The sequence below is a fragment of the Eleutherodactylus coqui genome, chromosome 5 (assembly GCF_035609145.1).
Source record: "Eleutherodactylus coqui strain aEleCoq1 chromosome 5, aEleCoq1.hap1, whole genome shotgun sequence".
NCBI lineage: Eukaryota > Metazoa > Chordata > Amphibia > Anura > Eleutherodactylidae > Eleutherodactylus > Eleutherodactylus coqui.
The window spans coordinates 17,862,706-17,871,995 of record NC_089841.1 but is presented as its reverse complement, the minus strand read 5'-3'; the positions used below and the strand labels follow the sequence as shown (position 1 = coordinate 17,871,995).

The 9,290-nt window shown below is 46.7% G+C and overlaps 1 pseudogene; it reads right to left on the bottom strand.

Moving 5' to 3' along the window:
* Nucleotides 1-7,457: 7,457 nt before the first annotated feature.
* The window catches only part of LOC136628711 (zinc finger protein 850-like), a 101,794-nt pseudogene continuing 99,961 nt past the window's right edge, over nt 7,458-9,290 (bottom strand).

The window sequence follows — 9,290 nt, the reverse complement described above, 5'->3', positions numbered from 1 at the left end:
ATAGAGCCTGGCCAACATGTGGAGCGTAGAGTTCCACCGTGTGGGCACGTCGCACAGCAGTCGGTGCACTGGCAGCTTAAAGTGATGTTGCAGGGTGCGCAGGGTGGCAGCATCCGTGTGGGACTTGCGGAAATGTGCGCAGAGCCGGCGCGCCTTTACGAGCAGGTCTGACAAGCGTGGGTAGCTTTTCAGAAAGCGCTGAACCACCAAATTAAAGACATGGGCCAGGCATGGCACGTGCGTGAGGCTGCCGAGCTGCAGAGCCGCCACCAGGTTACGGCCGTTGTCACACACGACCATGCCCGGTTGGAGGCTCAGCGGCGCAAGCCAACGGTCGGTCTGCTGTGTCAGACCCTGCAGCAGTTCGTGGGCCATGTGCCTCTTATCGCCTAAGCTGAGTAGTTTCAGCACGGCCTGCTGACGCTTGCCCACCGCTGTGCTGCCACACCGCGCAACACCGACTGCTGGCGACATGCTGCTGCTAACACATCTTGATTGCGAGACAGAGGAGGAGGAGGAGGAGGGTGCTTTAGTGGAGGAAGCATACACCTCCGCAGATACCACCACCGAGCTGGGGCCCGCAATTCTGGGGGTGGGTAGGACGTGAGCGGTCCCGGGCTCTAACTCTGTCCCAGCCTCCACTAAATTCACCCAATGTGCCGTCAGGGAGATGTAGTGGCCCTGCCCGCCTGTGCTTGTCCACGTGTCCGTAGTTAAGTGGACCGTGGCAGTAACCGCGTTGGTGAGGGCGCGTACAATGTTGCGGGAGACGTGGTCGTGCAGGGCTGGGACGGCACATCGGGAAAAGTAGTGGCGACTGGGAACTGAGTAGCGCGGGGCCGCCGCCTCCATGATACTTTTGAAGGACTCCGTTTCCACAACCCTATACGGCAGCATCTCAAGGCTGATGAATTTTGCTATGCGGACGGTTAACGTTTGAGCGTGCGGGTGCGTGGCGGCGTACTTGCGCTTGCGCTCCAACAGTTGCGCAAGCGACGGCTGGACGGTGCGCTGAACTACACTGCTGGATGGGGCCGAGGACAGCGGAGGTAAGGGTGTGGGTGCAGGTCAGGAGACGGTAGTGCCTGTGTCCTGAGAGGGGGGTTGCATCTCAGTGGCAGGTTGGGGCACAGGGGGAGAGGCAGGGGTGCAAACCGGAGGCGGTGAACGGCCTTCGTCCCACCTTGTGGGGTGCTTGGCCATCGATGTCTGCGCATGGTGGTGGTGGTGAGGCTGTTGGTGTTGGCTCCCCGGCTGAGCTTTGCGCGACAAAGGTTGCACACCACTGTTCGTCGGTCGTCAGGCGTCTCTGTGAAAAACTGCCAGACCTTAGAGCACCTCGGCCTCTGCAGGGTGGCATGGCGCGAGGGGGCGCTTTGGGAAACAGTTGGTGGATTATTCGGTCTGGCCCTGCCTCTACCCCTGGCCACGGCACTGCCTCTTGCAACCTGCCCTGCTGATGCCCTTGACTCCCCCTCTGAAGACCTGTCCTCCTGAGTAAGCGTTGCACACCAGGTGGGGTCAGTCACCTCATCGTCCTGCTGCTCTTCCTCCGAATCCTCTGTGCGCTGCTCCCTCGGACTTACTGCCCTTACTACTACCTCACTGCAAGACAACTGTGTCTGATCGTCATCGTCCTCCTCACCCACAGAAAGTTGTTGAGACAGTTGGCGGAAGTCCCCAGCCTCTTCCCCCGGACCCCGGGAACTTTCGAATGGTTGGGCATCAGTGACGATAAACTCCTCTGGTGGGAGAGGAACCGCTGCTGCCCAATCTAAGCAGGGGCCCGAGAACAGTTCCTGGGAGTGTTCCCGCTCCTGAGCAGGTGTCATTGTAGTGGAGTGAGGAGGCTGGGAGGAAGGAGGAGCAGCAGACAGAGGATTCGGATTTGCAGCAGTGGACGGCGCAGAACTGCGGGTTGACGATAGGTTGCTCGAAGCACTTTCTGCCATCCAGGACAGGACCTGCTCACACTGCTCATTTTCTAATAACCGTCTCCCGCGTGGACCCATTAATTGGGCGATGAATGTGGGGACGCCAGAAACGTGCCTCTCTCCTAATCGCGCAGCAGTCGGCTGCGACACACCTGGATCAGGAGCTCGGCCTGTGCCCACACCCTGACTTGGCCCTCCGCGTCCTCGGCCGCGTCCACGTCCTCTAGGCCTACCCCTACCCCTCAGCATGCTGTATTACCAGTGATTTGATTTCACAGGCAGCTAATAAATTGGCGCAAGACTGCAGGCCAAATATAATTTTTTCCCTTTTTTGAAAACGAAAGGCCCCACTGCCTCTAGTGAATGTATAATCTAAGTTTAATAACTGTGCTGTTTTCCTGCTAATGTGTCACGGAACGTGAGGGTAGCAGAGTTATTAACTGTGGCAGAGCAGGTATTTTTTTTCCCAATTAAGGAAAGCAAATGGCGAAGCCAGCAGTAAACCGTAGCTGGGTGTGTCTGATTTTTAAAGGTTGCACACGCAGCCGACACGTGTCCACCGCCCTTAGGACGGACAGAGGCAGGACAAATAGAATTATTTTCCGTTTTTTGGCACCAAAAGGCAGCACTGCGTATATTCAATGAACATGAGAAGTTTAATAACTGTGCTGTTTTCCTGCTAATGTGTCACAAAACGTGAGGGTAGCAGAGTTATTAACTGTGGCAGAGCAGGTATTTTTTTTCCCAATTAAGGAAAGCAAATGGCGAAGCCAGCAGTAAACCGTAGCTGGGTGCGTCTGATTTTTAAAGGTTTCACACGCAGCCGACACGTGTCCACCGCCCTTAGGACGGACAGAGGCAGGACAAATAGAATTATTTTCCGTTTTTTGGCACCAAAAGGCAGCACTGCGTATATTCAATGAACATGAGAAGTTTAATAACTGTGCTGTTTTCCTGCTAATGTGTCACAGAACGTGAGGGTAGCAGAGTTATTAACTGTGGCAGAGCAGGTATTTTTTTTCCCAATTAAGGAAAGCAAATGGCGAAGCCAGCAGTAAACCGTAGCTGGGTGCGTCTGATTTTTAAAGGTTTCACACGCAGCCGACACGTGTCCACCGCCCTTAGGACGGACAGAGGCAGGACAAATAGAATTATTTTCCGGTTTTTTGCACCAAAAGGCAGCACTGCGTATATTCAATGAACATGAGAAGTTTAATAACTGTGCTGTGTCCCTGCTAATGTGTCACAGAACGTGAGGGTAGCAGAGTTATTAACTGTGGCAGAGCAGGTATTTTTTTTCCCAATTAAGGAAAGCAAATGGCGAAGCCAGCAGTAAACCGTAGCTGGGTGTGTCTGATTTTTAAAGGTTGCACACGCAGCCGACACGTGTCCACCGCCCTTAGGACGGACAGAGGCAGGACAAATAGAATTATTTTCCGTTTTTTTGCACCAAAAGGCAGCACTGCGTATATTCAATGAATAATAACTGTGTTGTGGCCCTGCCTATACAATTCTTTCCCTGTAGTATCAATGGAGGGTGCAATGCTCTGCAGAGGCAATTTTGAGAAGTAAAAAAAAATGCAGCACAGCTAACAGCAGCCTGGACAGTACTGCACACGGATAAATATGGCCCTAGAAAGGACCGTTGAGGTTCTTGAAGGCTACACTCACTCCTAACACTCTCCCTGCCTATGCAACACTTCTGTCCCTAATGCCGGGTGCAACGCTCTGCAGAGGCGATTTTGAGAAAAAAAAAATTGCCACTGCTAACAGCAGCCAACACACAGCTATCAGTAGCCCTAATAAGGACCTTTGGGGGGTCTTGAAGCCTACACTAACTACCAATTCTTTCCCTACAGCAGCTCCGGTACAAACAGCACTGTCCCTCATCTAACTCACCAGGCATCTGAGGCGAGCCGCGGGAGGGGCCGACTTTTATATTCGGCGGACACCTGATCTTCCCAGCCACTCACTGCAGGGGGGTGGTATAGGGCTTGAACGTCACAGGGGGAAGTTGTAATGCCTTCCCTGTCTTTCAATTGGCCAGAAAAGCGCGCTAACGTCTCAGGGAAGGAAGTGAAAGTAACCCGAACACCGCATGGTGTTCGTTACGAATAACGAACATCACGAACACCCTAATATTCGCACGAATATCAAGCTCGGAAGAACACGTTCGCTCATCTCTAGTTTTTATGTAACCTATCACTATCATCAGCAATATCTCATGTAACCCTACACTATTTTACCACTATTTTATGTAATCTGGCACAATTCTTTCTCTATCATCCCCACTGTCTTATATCACTTACAAGTCCCACCAAGCAGGATTTTCACTCTGTAGACACATCCTAAAAGGCTATTACTGGAGATGCCAGATCCCTTCTCCTCTTATCCTGCAAGCAAATGGGTCTGTTCAACTGGATTGGTGCATAGCCAATGTGGTGCGAATATTCAAAAAGGGGTCAAAAAGTGAACCTAGAAATTATAGGCTTGTAGGTCTTACCTCTATAGTGGGAAAATGTTTGAAGGGTTTCTAATAAATGCTATCCTAGAGTACCTCAAGAAAAATAGTTGTATAACTCCGAATCAGGATTGGTTTCTGAGCGATCACTCCTGTCTAACCAACCTGATCAGCTTCTACAAAGAGGTAAGTTCTAGACTAGACCCGGGAGAGTCCATGGATCTTTCCAAAGCATTTGATACTGTGCTGCATAAAAGGATGGGATATAAAATGGGAATACTTGGTCTGGGAGAGAATGTGTATAAGTGGGTAAGTAGCTGGCTCAGTAATAAAAAGCAGAGGGTGGTTACAAATGGTTCATACTGATTTGGTCACCGTTACTAGTACCACAGGGGTCAGTATTGGCCCTATTCTATTTAATATATTTATTAATGCTCTGGTAGAAGGATTGCCTAGTAAAATATCTATATTTGCAGATGATGCAAAACTATGCAAACTAGTTAGCACTAGAGAGGATGCAAGGCAGTTGCAAGAGGATCTGGATAAGTTAGGGTGTTAGGTATAGCAGACATGTCTGCTGCTCTGCTCTGTCTGTTATCAGAGTTGTTTATTTTGCTCCAGCATCTCTGGAGTTAACAGTTGCTGACTCCTCCACCCAGCTGGAGGCTGTTTGCCAATCACTACATAGCTCTCTCAGATCTGGTCTTCAGTGCTGCAGGGTTGTTGTACTTCTATGATGGCTCGTGGCTGCTGGTCCTGCAGTAATCTCTGTGGCAACTGATTCCCAGTCTGCTATAGGTATTTGCTACTTGTGCTTCTTCTTGGTTCTCTGTTACCTACTCACACCTTCGGCTCTGTTCCTGCTTGGTATGACCTGTTCCGGGGGTAGGGTCATGACATGGTTATTCAGTGCCCAGGTTCCAGCTTGGGGCCGTCCTTGTTGGGACGATTACCTCGCTATCTGTTAGGCAGGGATTTTCTTATTCCTCACCAGTTCAGGGCTAGCTCAGTCCCAGTTACCATCTTGTACCAAGCTACACACTGAAAAGTATCTGATGTCAGGGTCAGCTGTCAGTCCTGCTGGGTGGATTCCTTGTTTTGAGGGATGACACAGTGATTCCATACCCACACATGGGGGTTTGGGCACAAAACTGGCAAATAAGGTTTACCACTGATAAATGTAAGGTTATGCAGAGGAGCAGAGGAAATGTGTGTCACCATTACACACTAAATGGGAAACCACCGAGTAACACTGACGTGGAAAAGGCTTCTGTCTTGAGGCCGACTTTGGAATTGAAATTGCCCATAATATGTGATGTCCTTCTTTGGCACTTCATTTAATTTTCTGAACTTCAGCATTAAATCTTTCAACGGGTTCTTCATCGGCATCTGCCGTTGGGCGTAGACCTGTAAAATTGAGATGTTCACTGGCTTACCATGTATCGGGACGCTTATGATACAGATGCTGATTGGTCTAAAACTTTCTACTGCCTTTTGAGGTCTGCTTTCTTCATAATAAAGGCTACTCCATTCATCTTATTTTTATCGTTTCCGACATAAAGACTACCTGTCCAGTGCAATTAGCTAATATCAATGTCAGGTCTTGTCATTTCGTGTTTTACAATGTCCAATTTCCCTAGACTCTTGCCTTGCACATCTCATGTTGCTAATGTGTTAACTTTGGTATAGCGCAGTCCTTTCTCTTCATCATGCGGTTCATCAGCAGCTGGCCTTCCCATCATGAAGGAAATCTTGACTACTTAGAATCAGACCTTGCTCTTCTCCAGTTGCATTTAAAGTATCCTTTAGTCTGCGGGGGCCTACCATATCGGAATCATTTGAGAGCTCTTTGATAGGGTTTCAAAGTTTAAGTTTTTATAGAAAGGGTAGTCAGATCTTTCCCTAACCCTCCCCTATTTATCTGGGCTTAAGACTGGCGTATAAGATGACTCCCACACAGCTAGATTAGCGTATTTGTATATTATTTTAAATATAGTCTAGCATGCAAGACTACAGCTATGAGTTGGATGGATAGGAGACTTTTTGCCAGGCTCTATGCAAGGATCTTTTTCAAAAAGAGAGAACATCCTAATAAATTGCCAAAGTCTAGTTTTTTGGGCTGTGATTCTCACCCCACTCTTTTCCCTAACCATAAACTTACGATGGCATCAGGTGATGATATATTGAAGTTACTATCGCCTCTCCTGGGCCATCGTAACTTGAATGTGAATTCAAAATTCCACTGTGCAGTCAGCTCCGATCTTCAGCACACGAGATTGGTTGCAAGATACATCCAATTAGGGACATGTTCTTAGAGCCTCATGTGGTGTACAGTGCTAAGGTAGTAGAAATGAAGTCCTAAGCTCTCGGTCATGACCTGAAGGTTTCGAGTTCAATCCCCGAATTGTTCAGGTAGCCAGCTCAAGGTCGACTTAGCCTTCTATCCTTCTGAGGTCTGTAAAATGAGTGCCCAGATTGGTGGACGGAAATAAATCATTTTCCTGAAAGCGCTGCAGAATATGTTGGAGCTACACAAATAACAAGATTAATTTAATTTTTATTTACTGAAAAGCACACACTGATTGACTGCATCTTCCAGCCAATCATATGTGTTGAAGACCAGGATTGGTTGCACATTTGAAGTAATAACATCCCAGCTTTCATCACCTGAAGTTAGTGCTGCGGGTTCCCTTCTCTCATCTAGGAGCCTCAGGTGTGCGCCGATCAGCAGAATGCTCCTCACATTATAGCCCCGCGATGTAAAAGGGATGATAAGCCTCCTCCTGGCTTTCCTTGCTGCTCACTGAATCCATGAATAAAATCCAAGATTGCTGCACCATCTGGACCGGACATTCCTCTCCTAGCTAATCTACCTGCTGACAAATTTATTAACTTTTGAAACCCACCAGAACGCCTACCAGCTCTCCCTCACATCTATAGGTTCTGAGCAAATAACTTATAGTCTAAAGAAAGTATCATCCCAACACAAACATACACTTTTTTAAATGCAAACTTTAATTAACAATTAGCAACAAACTTTGAGATGTAGCTATATGTATCAATGTGACACATTTTAGGCATGTGATGAATATAAAAGTGTGTTATCTGGATTCCATTTGCTTTCTGTATAACAGATGTTTATTGGTAATTACATACATTTCTTATTCATCATTTAGTGCTCTGAATTGATTTCACTTATTCATGTTTTTTTACTCGTGCTACTTATCAATAAAATAAATTTTTAAAATACTAGATTCTCCCCTGTGTAAGTTGAAGATTGACATTCCTTGAGAAAAAAATCCCATATTCTGAACATTAAGATGACTTCTCCCCTGTGTGTGTTCTGTGATGTCTTGCAAGGTTTGATTTGGCAGAAAAACATTTTCCACATTCTGAACAAGAAAACGGCTTCTCCCCTGTGTGAATTCTCTGATGTGCAACGAGAAAAACTTTACTGGTAAAACATTTCCCACATTCTGGACATGAAAACGGCTTCTCACCTGTGTGAATTCTTTGATGTTTTGCAAGGTCTGATTTAACAGAAAAACATTTCCTACATTCTGGACATGAAAACGGCTTCTCCCCTGTGTGACTTCTCTGATGCACAACAAGAACTGCTTTCTCTACAAAACATTTCCCACATTCTGAACATGGAAATGGCTTCTCCCCTGTATGAGTTCTCTGATGTACAAGAAGACCTGATTTTTCTGTAAAACATTTCCCACATTCTGAACATAAAAAACGCTTCTCTCCTGTGTGAGTCCTCTGATGTACAACAAGATTTGATTTATCTCTAAAAAATTTCCCACATTCTGAACATAAAAATGGCTTCTCACCTGTGTGAATTCTTTGATGTCTTGCAAGGTCTGATTTAATAGAAAAACATTTTCCACATTCTGAACAAGAAAACGGCTTCTCCCCTGTATGACTTCTTTGATGTCTTGCAAGGTCTGATTTAGCAGAAAAACATTTCCCACACTTTGAACATGCAAATGGCCGCTCCCCTGTGTGACTTCTTTGATGTCTTGCAAGGTCTGATTTAGCAGAAAAACATTTCCCACATTTTGAACATAAAAATGGCTTCTCCCCTGTGTGAATTCTTTGATGCGTAACAAGAAAAAAGTTCTTTCTAAAACATTTCCCACATTTCGGACATGAAAACGGCTTTTCCCCTGTGTGAATTCTTTGATGCACAATGAGATTTTCTTTCTTTCTAAAACATTTCCCACATTCTGTACATGAAAATGCATTCTCCTCTGTGAGACTTCTCTGATGTCCTCCCCTTCTTTGCCTTCTCTTCTGCTTATCAGTCAGTGATGAATCAGAAGATGAGACCTGTATAAGAGGATCAGATGACAGATCTTTGCCATGAAGGCCCGAAGGGATATCTGGGATAATGACAGGTTCTTCATATAGCTCTTCGGTGATGCCACAATCCTCTGCTGATACCAGACATCCCCCTGACCCACCGATGCAGTATTCTGGCAAGAAAAAAAGTGGATTTTTTTAAAATAGGTAGTCACTCATCTAGGAATGACTGCCTGTTAGCTCTAACTAGAGATGAGTGGCCAGAAGAGATCTCTGGCACCCTCAACCTCCATTCAGTGAGCAAATAGCCAAAGGAAAAAATGGGTTCCAGCGCTCAATAGTGCAGGCACATAAGCAATAGATAGAGGAATTATTATGAAGGCACTTACTGAAGTGGGGGGTTCAGGAACTGCCTCAACCTTTCCCCCCGCCCCAGCATCCAGGTCAACCAAAATTAGAATTTTGGCGCACGGCGGCTATTGGGTCTTTATGGTATGAATACGTATTTGAACTCTCGTGTTGGAATATTTTCTATATAGTTACATAGTATATAAGGCTGAAAAAAGACACATGTCCATCCAGTTGAT